At 37.0% G+C, this 15858-nt stretch overlaps 1 protein-coding gene and 1 pseudogene across 3 annotated transcripts in view; one reads left to right on the plus strand and one right to left on the minus strand.

The window, feature by feature from the left end:
• The window catches only part of CTNNA3 (catenin alpha 3), a 1784170-nt gene that overhangs the window by 1466083 nt on the left and 302229 nt on the right, over positions 1-15858 (plus strand). The window lies entirely within an intron of this gene.
• LOC132685380 (small ribosomal subunit protein uS10 pseudogene) lies at positions 11983-12403 on the minus strand (annotated as a pseudogene).

A 15858-nucleotide genomic window follows, 5' to 3' on the forward strand; every position in this document is an offset into this window, starting at 1 on the left:
TTTTTTTACCAGCCTCAAGGATCTAGGTCACTATATAGGGCTTTTCCATTTCACTTAGGTCAGTCTCAATCAAACACTGCTAACACAATATTATAAAATCAGATCTTTTACAGCAGACAAGAAACTATAGATTTTATAGGAATGCATAGCATTAGTTAAATGTCTTTAAAGGTGAATATTCATTAGTCATCCTTCACAAATGTATCTTCAATGTGATGATATTTGGCAGGTGTGTGTGTGTGTGTGTGTGTGTGTGTGTGTGTGTGTGTGTTTGGGTGTGTGTGTTTACATGTGTGTTTGTTTAACTCTGTAGGGGGCACTGGAAAAAGAAATCCCTCTATTTAATAAGAGAAGGTGGATTCTTGTTGAAGAGCCATACTTGATTTATAACAAGTATATATTTCTTTGGGTTATTTGATAAGCATTTTATTGAAGTGTAATATACATACAAATAAATACAAAATCAGATATACAGTTTCATGACTTTTTACAAAGTGAAGACACCATGTAGTCAAGAAATGCAATATTGTCAGTATGTCAGAACATGCCTGTGTTCCCATCCAGTTACTAGCTTTCCAAAAAGTAACCATTTTTCTCTACCACTTCTTCATCTGTTCTGGCTGCTAGCACAAAGTACCATAGACTGGGTGGTTTATAAATGACAGAAATTTATTTCTCATGGTTCTAGAAGCTAGAAATCTGAGATCAGAGTGCCAGCATGGTCGAATTCTGGTGAGAACCCTCTTCTGGGTTGTAGACTGCTGAATTCTCGTTATATCCTCACATGGTGCAGAGCAGAGAGCATCAAGCTCTCTCATGAGTTTAAGAAAGACACTAATCCAGTCATGAAGGTAGCCCTGGTTACCTCATCTAATTCTGATCAGCTCCGAAAGGCCCCACTTCCTATTATCATCACATTGAGGGGGGGGGGGTAGGGTTTCAATATATAAAATTTGGAGAGACACAAATATCCCCTTTAACAACCACCATAAATTAGTTTTTCTGTCAGTTTTCTAAATATATAAATGGAATCAAGTATGTATATATATTTTAAATGTTTTTATTTATTTTTTGAGAGAGAGTGCAAGCGGGTTTTGAGAGAGAGTGCAAGAGAGAGAGGGAAACAATGGATCCGAAGTGGGCTATGCACTGATAGGCTGAGAGCAGAGCCTGGTGTGGGGCTAGGACTCACAAACCAGGAGATCTTGACCTGAGTGAAGTCCAATGTGTAACTGACTGAGCTACCCAGGCACCACTCAAGTATGTACACTTTTACAACAAGGCTATTTTACTCAAAATGGTTTGTGAGATTTGTTTAGCCAGGTTCACTCATTTTCATGCTTTGAAATAGGTGTTCTATTGTAAGCTTTTGGCAATACTATTAGTGCTGCCATGAACATTCTTTGTACATACCTTCATATGTGTGCTAACACCTATGAATACATTTCCAATGGGTTTATACATGTAGGAGTGTCCTGAGCCATTAGGTATGATGGATTCAGTTTTAGAAGACATTGCCATTTTCTGAAGTTCCATATCAATTTTATATGCACCAGAATTGCACAAGAGTTGCTTTTTAAGTCATTCCACATTTTGGCCAACACTTGATCGTGATTAGTCATTTTCATTTTAGCCATTCTAGTTGATGTTAGAGGTATTACATTTTAATAGGCATTTCCTTGATGGATGTGGATTTTGAGAAGTTTTTCAAAGTTTATTGACCATTTGAATTACCTATTTTGGGAAGTACTTATAAGAGTCTTACCTATTTTTTTAAAAATGAATAGTCTGATTTTTTTTTATTGACTTACAAGATTATTATACATTCTAGATGCTTTTCATTGGTCAGATAAATGTATTATTATGGATATCTTCTTTCCCTTCAGTAGCTTGCTTTTCACTTGATGGCTTATTTGAGAGAAATCATTTTTTATTTTAATAAAATCCAATATATGAATTGGACTTTTGCTTTATGGTTAGTGACTTTTTGTCTTGTTTAAGAAATAATTGCCAAACATCAAGGTCATGATACTGCATACAAACTTTATTGTTCTTCCTCTTATATTTAGATGTACAATTTACCTGGAATTGACCTTTGACTATGTTATGATATAAAGGTCAAGACACATTTTTCCCCCATGTGGTTATCATATAGCTCTATTAACAATTGTTAAATCAACCATCTTTCCCCACTTCAATTCAAGGTCAACTTTGTCATACATCAAGTGACTGTATAAATGTCAATCTGTTTCTGGACCATCTTGAGAACTGACATCTTTATAATACTGAATCTTGTAATAAATAAACATGATACATTGTATTCATTGTCTATTGCTGCATAACATATTATCACAAATTTAACGGTTTAAAATGAAACAAATTTATTATCTTGCTGTTTCCATGGGTTGGTAGTCTGGATGCAAATTAGCGAGACTATTCACAGTCTTACTAGGCTGAAATCAAGGTGTTAGCCAGGACTGATATCTCATCTGAACCTTGGAGAAGTCATCACTGTTGTTAGGATTTAACTCTAAAACCAGTGTATGTCTTTTGATCTCCCTGGATCCCTGTCCTCTGTTTAGTTGGCGAAACGGTATTTTCTATTTCTGTGGTAAAAAGAGTTTTTCCTTAGAAGCAGTAGTGTAGTATTAAGATAATTTATTCAGTAGTGCTAATTTGGCCTTTTGAAATCTGGGAGTAAGGAGGAGTTGAGAGAGAATGGGGGCTTTGTCAGATAATTGTGAGACTCTTAACTTTCTCATTGTTGGAATTCTTACAAATAGAGCTAAATCATACACATATTTGTGGATAATTGGATAATAATTGCTAGTTTATTTATTTTAGTTTTGCAGTGAGCTTCTCTAGAAGAAGGGGAGGATAAGATAAAGTATCTTCATCAATTTAAAATACACACCCATTCTAGACATTTCATTTGTTTGCCTTTTACTCTGAAACGAGTGGTCACTAAAACCACTAATTATATTGTATGAATACACCATGGTATAAAATGATGAAAACCAGCATTAAAATTGGGAGTCAAGAAGCCAAGCTTCTGTTGTGTCAGGTTACATTCTTAAACCTTCATATTCTGTGGGGAAGCCCTCACCCTCTAAAATGTTTCGGAGGGATGACTTCAGCAGAAATGAAGTACTTGATGATCCAGTAAATCTTGTGAGTTTTATCCATTATGAAATTATTCCATATGGAAAGACTTATTGAAAATGAAGTTTGATTCAGAAAATAAAATCACATGTAAGAACTAAATTTATACTGCTTGTAAAAAACTGTTAGGACTATAAATTTCAGTGTATAATTGCTGAATTTAATTGCTACCATAATATGGTTAGCTTATATATTAGGAGAGCAATGTCCTCTCTTCTGGAGTTAGAAATTTTAGGACTTTAATGAAAACATATCAGTTAACTTTAGGTAAAGTCCTTTATGGCGTCCTTTTCTTAATTATGTTAAAACATAACCAAGCACGTAAGAATTACCGTCAGTGTCAGACTCTCCTCCCTACCCACCTTGTGAGAAGAAAAATTGAAAAAGAAATTCCTAACTTAAAAGCAAATATTTTAGGATAAAATTATTGCAACCCACATTATTATCATGGGAAGGAGGAAAATATTATATGACATTTCCAGGTACCGAGTCTTAAGGAGAAAGTATTTTGTACTAATTAACACTACCTGGAAAAGCATGGACTGTGAATTATGGCAGGCATGAGTTTGAATCTTCACTGGATAAATCTTTATGGAACTGAACGTTCCTACTAAATATTAATGTGATAACCTTGGGTATTATATCTGGCCAATAATCGACAGGGTGGGTAATTTATAGTTATAAGCCTCAGTTTCTTCACCTGTAAACTAGATTAAATGAAGATTTATGATCGCTTTTTGCCAATCCTAAACCGCCCCCCCCCAATCCTCTGAAAAACAGGACCTACTCTCATAAATCATTTGGTGGCAAAACTTGTGTGAAGTGTTATAGGGGTAGTGAGAGTCTTTTTAAAATCTTATCTAGTATGAGTTATTATAACTTTGATTGTTGAACTATTAATGCAATGGAGAGAGAACAACGTGCATTAGTTTTCTCCAATCCAAAAGAATATGAATTCTATGATATATTTTGATCCACAGAGTTTCTATAAAATAATATGGACACATATATTTACTTTTCATAAATAACACAGTACCTACTATACAAAAAATGCTAACTTCCTTTCTGCTACTTGGTATTATTCTTTAGATATTTAGATATTTATTCTTTACTTGTTTTATCTGGCTCATATTGATTTTTCCTAAACTTCAGAAACATTACAAACAAAATACTGAGCCAAAGATACATTTCAGGGATGTTCTAAAGGTCAGCTTCAGAATTACAGACATTTTTATGAAGGATTTTTTTTTTGTACCTCAAGAGCTGAGAGCAGCTCAGCCCAAATCTCTAATTATCTACATTTCAAATACATCAAATCAAGTAAATAAAATAAGGTTAAAACAGTTATTACCAAGTACTTTAAAAAACAAAGACACTTGATCAGATGAACTTGGTCTAGAAAAGAATACCCATATAGAAATGAATTAATTTTATTTTGAAATATTTGCTGCTATCTGAACACCTATAATATTTCAGGGCATTCATTTGTTTCCATGCCCTTCTGCTAGACTGTAGGACCTTTGACAGTAGGATCCATTTCTTTCTTTCTCCCTCCCTCCCTCCCTTCCTTCCTTCCTTCCATCCTCCCTCCCTCCCTCCCTCCCTTCCTTCCTCCCTTCCTTCCTTCCTTCCTTCCTTCTTTCCTTCCTTCCTTCCATTCTTCCTTCCTTTCTTCCTTCTATTGTTCCTTCCTTCCTTCCTTCTTTCCATTCTTCCTTCCTTCCTTCATTCCTTTTTTCCTCCCTTCCCTCCATTCTTCCTTCCTTCCTTCTTTCCATTCTTCCTTCCTTCATTCCTTTTTCCTCCCTTCCTTCCATTCTTCCTTCCTTCCATCCATCCATCGTTCCATTCTTCCTTCCTTCCTTCCATCCATCGTTCCATTCATCTTTCCTTCCTTCCTTCCTTCCTTCCTTCCTTCCTTCCTTTTTTCCTCCCTTCCTTCTATTCTTCCTTCCTTCCTTCCATCCATCCTTGCATTCTTCCTTCCTTCCTCCCTCCCTTCCTTCCTCCCTCCCTTCCTTCCTTCCATCCTTCCTTCTTTTTTCCTTTCCTTCCTTCCTTTAAATCCAACTTCTTTAATACACAGTAAGCACTCAGTAATTTTTAAATAAATAAATAAATAAATAAACATAAATGAAAAAAGGCAAAAAAAAATAAGAGAGCCACTTTAGATTCATGGTTAAATGACAGTGTTTGAATTAAAATCCAGATATATAAGTAGCAATGCAGAGAATGAGTAGATATTTTCAATGAACAAGGTCCTTTCTAAATTTATCAGGCACACAGTAGTTATGACTCCTGATTATATACTGTTCAGATGTGGGGGTCATCTTCATAAAATTAGTAAGAAGCATGAATAAAAAGAAAAAAGTCATATAGAAGTAGAAATCAAAGAAGCAAAGAGGAATCAGGCCAAAAGAAAAAGATTAAATTGAATTGATGGGTACCATGAAATAGGTGGAAACTGCTAGTTTCTAGCAAAACTTTCAAGACTGAAGAAAACAGCTCAAATCAATATATTTTATGTCATTAAAGTGAACCAATTTTAATTAAAATAATAAAGGTCCAATGACCCATTGATTGGACAATAACCTAGGTCATAAAAAATGCAAGGCTTTCTTCTGTAATTTGTACTCAACCCAGAAGCCTCTGGTCTTCTGTCTCTCTTAAAGCAAATCCCAAAATGCAAAACAATTGCTTTCAAGCACTATGATTGTAAATAAAATGTCTTTGTAAAATTGTGCTTGGCTGACAAAACTGAAGCACATACATGTCATACACTCTGAATCTAAAGTTCTCTCTTGTCCAGCAAGAGAGCAGAGTCAGTATTAAAATGCAAGAGATGACTAATGTCTGGGAGAAGACAAGAGCCCCAAATAAGGGTCCCTGCTCTGTATTTATTAAGATCAGAAGGCTTACAAACGTGATGGGTGTGCACAAAGAGAAAATGAATCTGTGAACATTAACTCATGGGCATGAGGGAAAGGAGGTTTTGAAGATCGACAGTGTTGGGGTTTTGGGTCAATGTAAACCAAAAATCTGGCACCAGGCAGATGTTATGTTACTAGCTGACAAGAGGCGCCTTGTCTGTTTATCTTAGCCAGCGTAGGGGATAAGACAAATAGAGCCTGCAACCGCAAGGTCAACAAGGCACCTTTCTTTTGTTAATTAGCTCTGCTATGGGCGACTTCCTCCTGCAGTGGTCTATAGCCCTATTTACCTGTTTACCTAATTTGGTCCTTCCTTCTTTTGAAAGAAGCTTTCTGCTATAGTACTAAGTTGGAGGGCATTATCACCCTGAATACCTAACCTGGCTTACCTCATATACCTTTGTATAGGGGACTTTGCCCCCTTTCTCTATCTTGGGGACCTTTGTTCCCCTTCTCTATCCTTATCCGCCTAATCTTGTTTACCCAAACTTGGGTGTGAGCATCCTATGGCTTTGTAATTCTTTATGCCTTGCTAACCCATTGGTGCAAGCTCAGGGAATTCCTAAACTTACTCCCCATACATACCCATGCTAAACAGTATGTCTTAAGATTCCCCCCACCCTCTGCCCCACTGGCTTGTTACATGCCTTGTTATTACATTCAAAATGTCTCCTTTGAACTTGGGATTTACAAATGTATCTGACCTACCATTCATTCATCCGACTGTATTGTTAAAAATGTAATGGGATTATGTTCATTGTTTTCCTGAAAACTATTAATTAATAAGTACTATTTGGTTAGATGAGTGACACAGTGAAATTTAATAATAGCAGCATTGAATCTAGAGTGACATAAGTCAGCTAAGACTTTATGGAGATCAGTGGGAAGCTCATTAGTTGTTAAGATCTCAGAGCAGTTATCATGTTCTTTGGACTTAAAGATTAACAAACTTATTTTTTTTTTCAGGGCATCCACAATTGATCAGGATTATAGTAGCTAGCTTTTCCTAACATGGCCACAAAACACTTAAATTGAAAACAGTTAAATTGAATGTTCATTTAATATCAGCTAGCTAGTTTACTGGGCCTCCTCTGGGAAAATTTGTGTACTAAGTCAGGTTATAGTTAGAAAGTGGCTTGGTGAATGTTCAATCAGAGCCAGAGTTGGTTGGATGATCTGGTGTCATCAATTCTATGTTACCCTTAATAGGGAGAAACATTGGCCAAGGGAATTCACATTACCTGGCCAGGATATATGTTCTTACAAACAGCAGAGGAAACACATTAACAGCCCCTTTTGTTTTATATTTTCTTCAAAGAGGGTAAGCTTCACTGTTTTAAAGTTATATTCTCCAAACTATAATCACAATCTAGTTCCACATTTCTAAGATAACATCATGGACATCTTAGCTGTGTTTAAAATGTGGAACAATTTTATAGAAAATTTTCCAACTGCTTTTTGCATCTGGTAAATCTCATCCATGTTTCTATATTCATGGATATCTTTATGCTTAAGTTGTATTCGCAACTACATATTGTAGTTGTCTATTGCTGCATAACAATTGATCTTAGTGCCTTAGAAGTACATTTATTATCTCAGAGTTTCTGTGATTTAGGAATCCTGCAATGACTTATCTGGATAGTTTTGGTTTAGGTTTTCTCACTGGGTCTCAGTCAATGTGTTGGCCACAGTTAAGAGTATATGAAGACTTGACTGGGACTCAGGAATATGGTTCTAAGATTATTCATGTTGCTGTTGACAGGAGGATAACTCCTTCACCATGTGGACTACTCACAACATGTCTTTTCCCACAGCAAGTGATGAGAAAGAGAGGCAGAGAAGGAAAGAAAAGCCACTGTTCTGTATAACGTAATATCAGGGTTACCATACTATTAATTTTGGCCATATCACATTGGTCACATAGACCAATCCTGATACAACATGGGAGGGAACATTGAAAGAATGTGAATATCAAAATTTGAGGATCATTGGAGGCCATCGTGTAGGCTGATTTCCAGTTTGCCCTATGATCCCCAATGATTCATACCCCTGGAACATTCAAAGAATAATCACCCTTTCCCAAAGCCCCACAAGCCCATCTTATCACAGCATCAGCACATAATCTAGAATCTCATTGTATGAATCAGGTCCAGGTATGGATAAGTTTCCTTGGGTATAGTTCTATAGGTACAGTCTCTCCAGGACTGTTCATCTTCATTTGTAGGCTTGTAAACTAAAGAAGTAAGTTATCTGTGTTCACATACTCAACATACAAAGGTGAGGCAGGCATAGGATAATCACCATAGATATTTCTTCGTTTTTTTTTTTTTGTTTGTTTATTTATTTTTGAGAGAGAGAGAGAGAGAGAGAGAGAGAGAGAGAGAAAGTGCAAGTGGGGTAGGGGCAGAGAGAGAGGGAGACACAGAATCTGAAGCAGGCTCCAGGCTCTGAGCTGTCAGCACAGAGCCCGATGTGGGGCTTGAACTCAAAAACTGCAAGATCATGACCTGAGCCAAAGTTGGATGCTTAACTGACTGAGCCACCCAGATGCCTCTCACCATAGATATTTCTAATACAAAAGGGGAAAAATAGAAGATACACAGGAGTATTTGGTACCTAGAAGTTTTTAAATCCAGCCAGAAAACATTGGAAATTTATTGATTAGGACTCTGTCCTATTCCTGCCAAGGAGTGTTTCCTACATTGACCATGTCTCCATTTTGGTTCTACCTTGAGTTATACTTTATCCTCATGAAAGATAGAGCATATTTACAGATACGTAGTCTTCTGAGAAGTCTGATTTCTCCTTGAAGGTCTCTTTTTATTTCCATTGTATTTGTTCCTTACATTCTAAGCTGACAGTGTTTCTGCCACTATCATTTTTTTCAAAGGAAATTGCAGTTATCCTATTCACCTCCTGAGGGATACGTCATTAGACAAAGCCACTCCCAAAAGTACCTTGGAGAAAAGCCTTTCTTTATGTTGGTATTCTGCTGAAACAATGAAGTCTCCCCAGCTCCCTACACCCCAGCCTTCTAAAATCACTGTTGTTTGGTTGAGAGACAGACTTTTAGAAAGAACCTCTCTTCAGAGGCATAACCTTTGATCATTCTGAGATCTCAAAGGCATGCTTTCCCTTCAGCTTTATATAGGCTTTCCTCAGGGTTCCTTGAATATGATCTTTTCTTGGAATTCATTTCTTAATATCACCATTGTTTACTTCTAACAGAGGTGGGAATCTTAAAATTACGACTTGTTTAGATTATAAGATTTTATCTAACATCCCTATCCCACCCTTTTCAGTGTACCATTTCCTTATTGCACTTTTGTCTAAAGAGTAAGAAGAAACTAGGAGACACTTTCAACATAGTAGTTGGAAATCTCCACAACTAGCTCAACCAGTTTATTGCTATAAATATATATGTTTTTTTACCTTCCACATTTCTGCGGGTAACTGGATATGCTTTCTGTCACTACTTAATGAGGAATCTTTCTGCCAATTTTTAGTAAGATTTTTTCCATACTTCTTTTAAGTCTTCTCTTCCAGCTTTTACACAAGTCAGTTCTAAAAACAGTGTGTTTAAGGCACTTTAAGACCTCCCCAGAACTTTTCTCAAAATCCCTGCAGTTTATTTAGCTCCATTCATTACCTAGTTTCAAAACCAATCTCATATTTTAAGTTTTTATCATTATAGGTAGGATTAGACTTCTTATATCAAAATATTTATTTGCTATTTATGGTGGCATCATGAAGCACACAAAACTTTGCTTTTTAGAACAATATTTATTATCTCACTGTGTGTGTGCACGCGTGCGTGTGTGTGTGTGTGTGTGTGTGTATTAGGAATCTTGGAGTGTCTTAGCTGGTTGAGTTTGGTTAAGTGTCTCATAAGGTTGCTGTCAAGGTATTGGGCAGCATTACAGTTCTGAAAGACGTAACTGGGGCTGAAGAGTTCATTTCTAAGCTCTCCTATGTGGTTTCGGCAGGAGACTTCAGTTCCTCACCACTGGGCTTCTCTCATAGAGCTTATCACAACATGGCTTCCTCTAGAACAAATGATGAAAGAGAGACAGAGAGGAGAGAGAGACAGGGAGAAAGAGAGAGAGACAGAGAGAGAGAGAGAGGGAAAGAGGAAAGGTAAAGAGAAAAACCAAATCTTAGAGGTATATACCATCACTTCTGTCATAATCTATCAGCCACACATTCCAATCTTAGTAAAACATGGAGGGAGGTTACACAAGGTTGTGGATTCCAGGAGGAGGCAGGGGTTATTGGGGACCATATCAGAAGCTGGCTACCACAGATAGTATGGATGTGGTTTGTTCAAACTTAGGAAGCACTAAAATAGAGTAGTTAAAACAAGGCTCCCTATTCTGGAAAAAAAATTGGCAATTTCTTAAAAAGAAAAGCTAAATATACACTTACCTTATGATCCAGCAATTACATTCTGGGAGTTTATTTCAGAGAAATGAAAATTTAAGTCTACACAAAAATATATACATAATTGTTCATAGCAGCTTTTTATAATAGTCAAAAAATGGAAACAATCAAAATATTCATATGAAGAGTTAACACAAACTGTGGTGTACTCATACCATGGGACACTACTTGGCAATAAAAAGAAACAGACTATTGATATGTGCAACAACTTGAATGAACCTCAGGGCATTATACTGAGTGGAAAAGAATGTCATTCTCAAAAGGTTACATACTGTATGATTCCACTTATACAGATTTCTTGAAATAAAAATATAGAATGGAGAACAGATTAATGGTTGTCAGGATTTAAAGAGAGTTAATGGGGAAGGATAGGTGTGACTATAAAAGGATAGTCTGAGGGAGATCTCTGTGGTATGGAATAGTTCTATATCTTCTTGGTTGTGGTGGTGGTTACATGAATCTACACACGCAATAAGATTACATGAAAGTATATACACACTTTACACCGATGGCAATTGCATAGTACTGATACTATACTGTAGTTGTGTACAATGTAACCATTGAGGGGTAAAGAGTGCATGGGATCCCTCTGTGCAATCTTGCAACTTTCTGTAAATATATAATTATTTCAAAATAAACGTTTAAAAAAATAATACATGGCCCTTCAAATCAGACAGTGTTCAAATCCCAGCTCTGTTAGCTACCAACTGTGGATAGATTACTTAACTATTTTTTATTAGTTTACAAAATTCTGTGGGCTCCTGGGTGGCTCAGTCAGTTGGGCATCTGACTTCGGCTCAGGTCATGATCTCACAGCTCGTGAGTTCAAGCCCCACGTCAGGCTCTGTGCTGACAGTTCAAAGCCCGGAGCCTGCTTCGGATTCTGTGTCTCCCTCTCTCTCTGTCCCTAACCCACTCCCATTCTGTCTCTGTCTCTCTCAAAAATAACTAAACATTTAAAAAAAAGATTACAAAAAATTCTGGTTAATTGGTTGGGATAATTTGTGGTGACAAAAATTTTAAGGTGAGGCTAGAAAGAAAACAACTGAAAGTAAAAGCACATGAGTCTTAAGATTTTACCTGTCTTTGCTTCATAATTTTCAAATCTGGTCACAAAAGGGGTGAGGAGATAGATAGTGTGGGAGAAGCAGAGGCAGAGAATGAAGTCCTCCCAGAATTTAATTGTCAATGGGTAACTGACAGCTTGTGTTATTCTTACCAGGGGGTGGCATTCTTGAAACATTGATTCTTCTTGGATATAGCCATGACATAAGCCTTTAATACTTACTTAAACTATTTGTCCCAGATCTTATGTTATTCATCTTTCAGTGGCCTTATTTGATACTGTTAATAACTTCAGTATGTTTTTTCTTAGACCTTAGCATATATTTTCATCTCAAATAATTTATTTTTCTTAGCAACTGATAATCAATTTATTAAAAAGATTGATTTAAGCATCAGCAATGGTAACTTCAACCTTGACTCCTGGCTCAGTACTGATGGAAATAATCTGCTTGCCTATCTCAGAAGGACTGTGCAAATCAATGAGCTTGTGGATCCTCACCTGAAAATGATCCCACGTCTTAGAACCTTCACCACGAGGAATTTTTCTTGTAGTGATTCTCAAGAGTCTTGGTGGGCATCTGAACTGGTCCTTTCTCTTTGAGATTCTTTTCCTTTGTGCCTCTGACCAGGCTGGCATATACTTCCTACCAAGATTTTATGTTTTGGTTGGTTAGAGTAATTCTAATTCAGTGAATCTCTGTTTTCATAGGTGTCCTTACCATATATTTAAAAGCCATGGCTGCAGTGTGGCTTCCTGACCCACCTGTTCCTCTACAGGAATGAACACAGGGAGTCAGTAGCAGAAGTCAGGCATCCAGAACTCTGCTGCAGCTGTGACCATCTCTTCCTCAAAGAGAACTCAAATCATTTATAGCTAATGATATCTCTCTGCCACCATTTTAGGACTGTGTATAAACTGTTGCCATATATTGTTCTATTTATAAATTCTTATTAATGGCATTACTTTCTGCTTCTGCTCCTCTAATATTGATTTACAATCCAACATTTCCATTTCCAGAGCCCCTAGAGATGGAGTCATTGCATGTTTTCAAGTGTGAAAGGATGATGATACCCGTAAGTGGGTACTTTTCTTAAAACATCTGCTCTTAAATAACCATTTGCCTTATTTGCAAAATGGGGATTATAATATCTAGTTTAAAGACTTACTATGGGGATCAAATGAGATAATGTTTCTAAAGGGCATAGCACATTGCTTATGTTGACTCAAACATTGAATAAACAGCAACTCAATATGCCAGCACCTATATCTTCCTCTGCTACTGTTTCCCTTCAGATTTGTTCATGGACATTCTGTTTTCTGTACCATCTCATGATGGTGGCCATCCAGTGTCTTAAGCTGTATCACTTTTACTTTCCGTGGGTTCCTTCTCCCCTGTCAATCTTGCCCATTACTCTGTGCAAATCAGATTCCACTGGGCACTGAAGCCAAATTGTAAAGAGATCTTTCTTCCATTTTGTTCTTTTCAAGAATTGCTTTATACTCCACAACAGAAAGTTGCTTTTTTTTTTCTAAGATTCACTCATGAGTCACATTTCCATAGGGAATCAAGTTGGGGGCTTCTTCGAGGGAAATCATCACACTATACTGAGAATCTCCTCTACCCTCAGGCAACCAACCTGCATTTTGGGAGAGACAATGCACATCACTTCTATTTCACATAGAATGAGTTCTTTCCTAGGAGGTTGCTCAGTTCCTCCAACAAATAGACTTCTCATCCAACGAATCAAGGTTAATATGTTCCATTACAAAATCAGAAGGAAGCACTATTTTCTTTCTCTTCTGTCCTCATTTTATGTTCAGAAAATCCATTAATTGGACAATATCTATTCTCTCTCTCTTTCCTGAAATACCTAAATGATAAATAATACCATAGAAAATGAGAAACTATCCTAGGCAAACAGCTGTATTGCAATGGACAGTAAGAGACAGCAAACAACCCTTACTTCCTAGAACAACAAAGAATACATTTTCTTGAACTCTCCAGGCAGCACCCCACCCCCATCTCTCTCTCTCTTCATATGTGTATAAATGTGTGTACGTGTATATGTAAACCCAGTAAAAAGAAATGTAATGCAACTACTCCAATTTACTGTCACAAACAACATAACGAAGTACACTTAACTAAGATTTTATGTCTTTATTGTCATGTCAAAAATTAACATGCGATCTTCTACAGTTTATATGCCAGGTAAAGATTGAACCTCCTGCTAGCAGATACTCAAATATTTTGATGAAGGAAAAGCAAGCACAAGTTAAGCAGGTGCGACTGCATGCCTCAGATTTCAAGGGACACCTCTTCTTTTATTTAGCAGGGGAGGGTAATGTTACTCTGAAGGCAGCTAAGGAGGCAGAATAGTTGCTACCTCTGTGTGTTTGGCAGGCTGCCAGCATTCCTGGCAATAGAGTCTGCTAAATCTTTTTTTTTTTTTTTAATCATTTTTGCTCATGTATACTACTGAATACAATGCATAGAAACACAGTCCTTTCAAAATTACACAGCCTCCAATGCTCCTTACAATGTTTTTGGCTGCTATCAAGCAAAACCCCGGTTTCTGCTGACTTCCCATTTTAAATGACTCTTACAATAATTTCTTGAATTCTGCTTTCATGAAGCAGTTCTAAGAGAGAGAAAAAAAAATTCCCCCAAGAAATTTGGGTAAATATGGCTAGGGGCCGAAGCAGAAAATGTGCTTTGCAAAGCTGTAGCCTGCCACTTCTTACATATTAAACATATTATTGTGAATTGGGGACTTAGTCACTTCTTTTCCCTTAAATGTGTCTTACAGCCGTAGGCACTTGGAAATGCTCTGAATTAAAAAGTTTGGGTGTCTTAAATTAGTTCATGGTCTGTGATGGGTAAGTCCAGAACTGATTTAGGGGCCAAAGTGGGTTAATACTATTGATGTTTGCAAGATGGTTTCAGTATTTCTTCTCATCAGTTTAGCTCATACCCTATTGTAAGATAATAATGAAATTATATTTTATATCTATTTTAAGGACTAGTATAATATTATAAAATTTCCCTGGCATATAGACGATATAGCTTATTAACTTATCTTAGCTAGTGTGATAGATGAATAAATTGCTATTTGCTTTTTAAGTTTTTAAATCTGTAATGCTACATCAGATGTACCAAAGAAAATAAAGACATTTGAAATACTATATGGGGAATTACAATAATCGAGGACATCTTTTCTATATTAATCTGCAAATATGAGGATACCAAACCTTGCAATAAATATCCTATGAAGTTATAAGTAGAAACCCAGTAAAAGAAAACAATATTCTTAAAGGAAAACTATTTTAACGAAAAGTTTGCAAAGGGACTGTGATACATGATACATTTCTAGGTGTGAATGGAGCAATTTGTACAACCTAGGACAGCTCTTCTCATTCTTGTCTTAATGATATTTTCCTGAAATAAATACATAAGGCTAAACTTAATTTTTTTTAATATCTATTCATTTTTGAGAGATAGAAACAGTGCAAGCTGAGGAGGGGCAGAGAGAGAGGGAGACACAGAATCTGAAGCAGGCTCCAGGCTCTGAACTGTCAGCACAGAGCCCAAAGTGAGGCTCGAGACCAGGAACCGTGAGATCATGACCTGAGCCGAAGTTGGAAGCTTAACCAACTAAGCCACCCAGGCGCCCCGAGCTAAACTTTTATAATTGCACACGTACTAAATGGAAACCTTCACAGCAGTGCAGCATTGAGAGCTGTAGCCCTCAGTTACTCGGGTTTCACCTTCTCGTTCTTCCCTTTTGGTTGAGAGGAGGTACTTACAGTGTGTCCTAAAGGATCCCTTCACAGATGCTGCCCATGTCTGCTGTCCCCTTCTCTGGAGCCCTTTAGAACTTTGGTGTGGTGACGGTAGAAGTGTAACATTATTCATTTTTACTATTTCACTTTTTATATTCTCCATGAGGTCTAACTCCTCCTTTGGAACTCGACATCCGCTATATCTTTATGCCTTGGCCAAAACTTTAATTTTTTTAATTCCTCAAACTGCCGTCTTTTTCTGTGTCGATAGTGTTACTGTTGCTGCTGTGCTACTGCTTGGAAGCATTCTGGGAAGGGAGCCAGCTCCAAATTTACATTGGTTATAAATCAGGCAATTCATTAATAGTATAGCATGACCGAAGTTCCCGAACCGTTGCTTCCCTGAGAGTTACCACTTAGTCCTGTAGATGCCCCCAGAGAGCTCTCTGTTTATGGGAAGTGTTCTTTCTACTATGTAAA

This window comes from Panthera onca, chromosome D2 (genome assembly GCF_046562875.1).
Source record: "Panthera onca isolate mPanOnc1 chromosome D2, mPanOnc1 haplotype 2, whole genome shotgun sequence".
NCBI lineage: Eukaryota > Metazoa > Chordata > Mammalia > Carnivora > Felidae > Panthera > Panthera onca.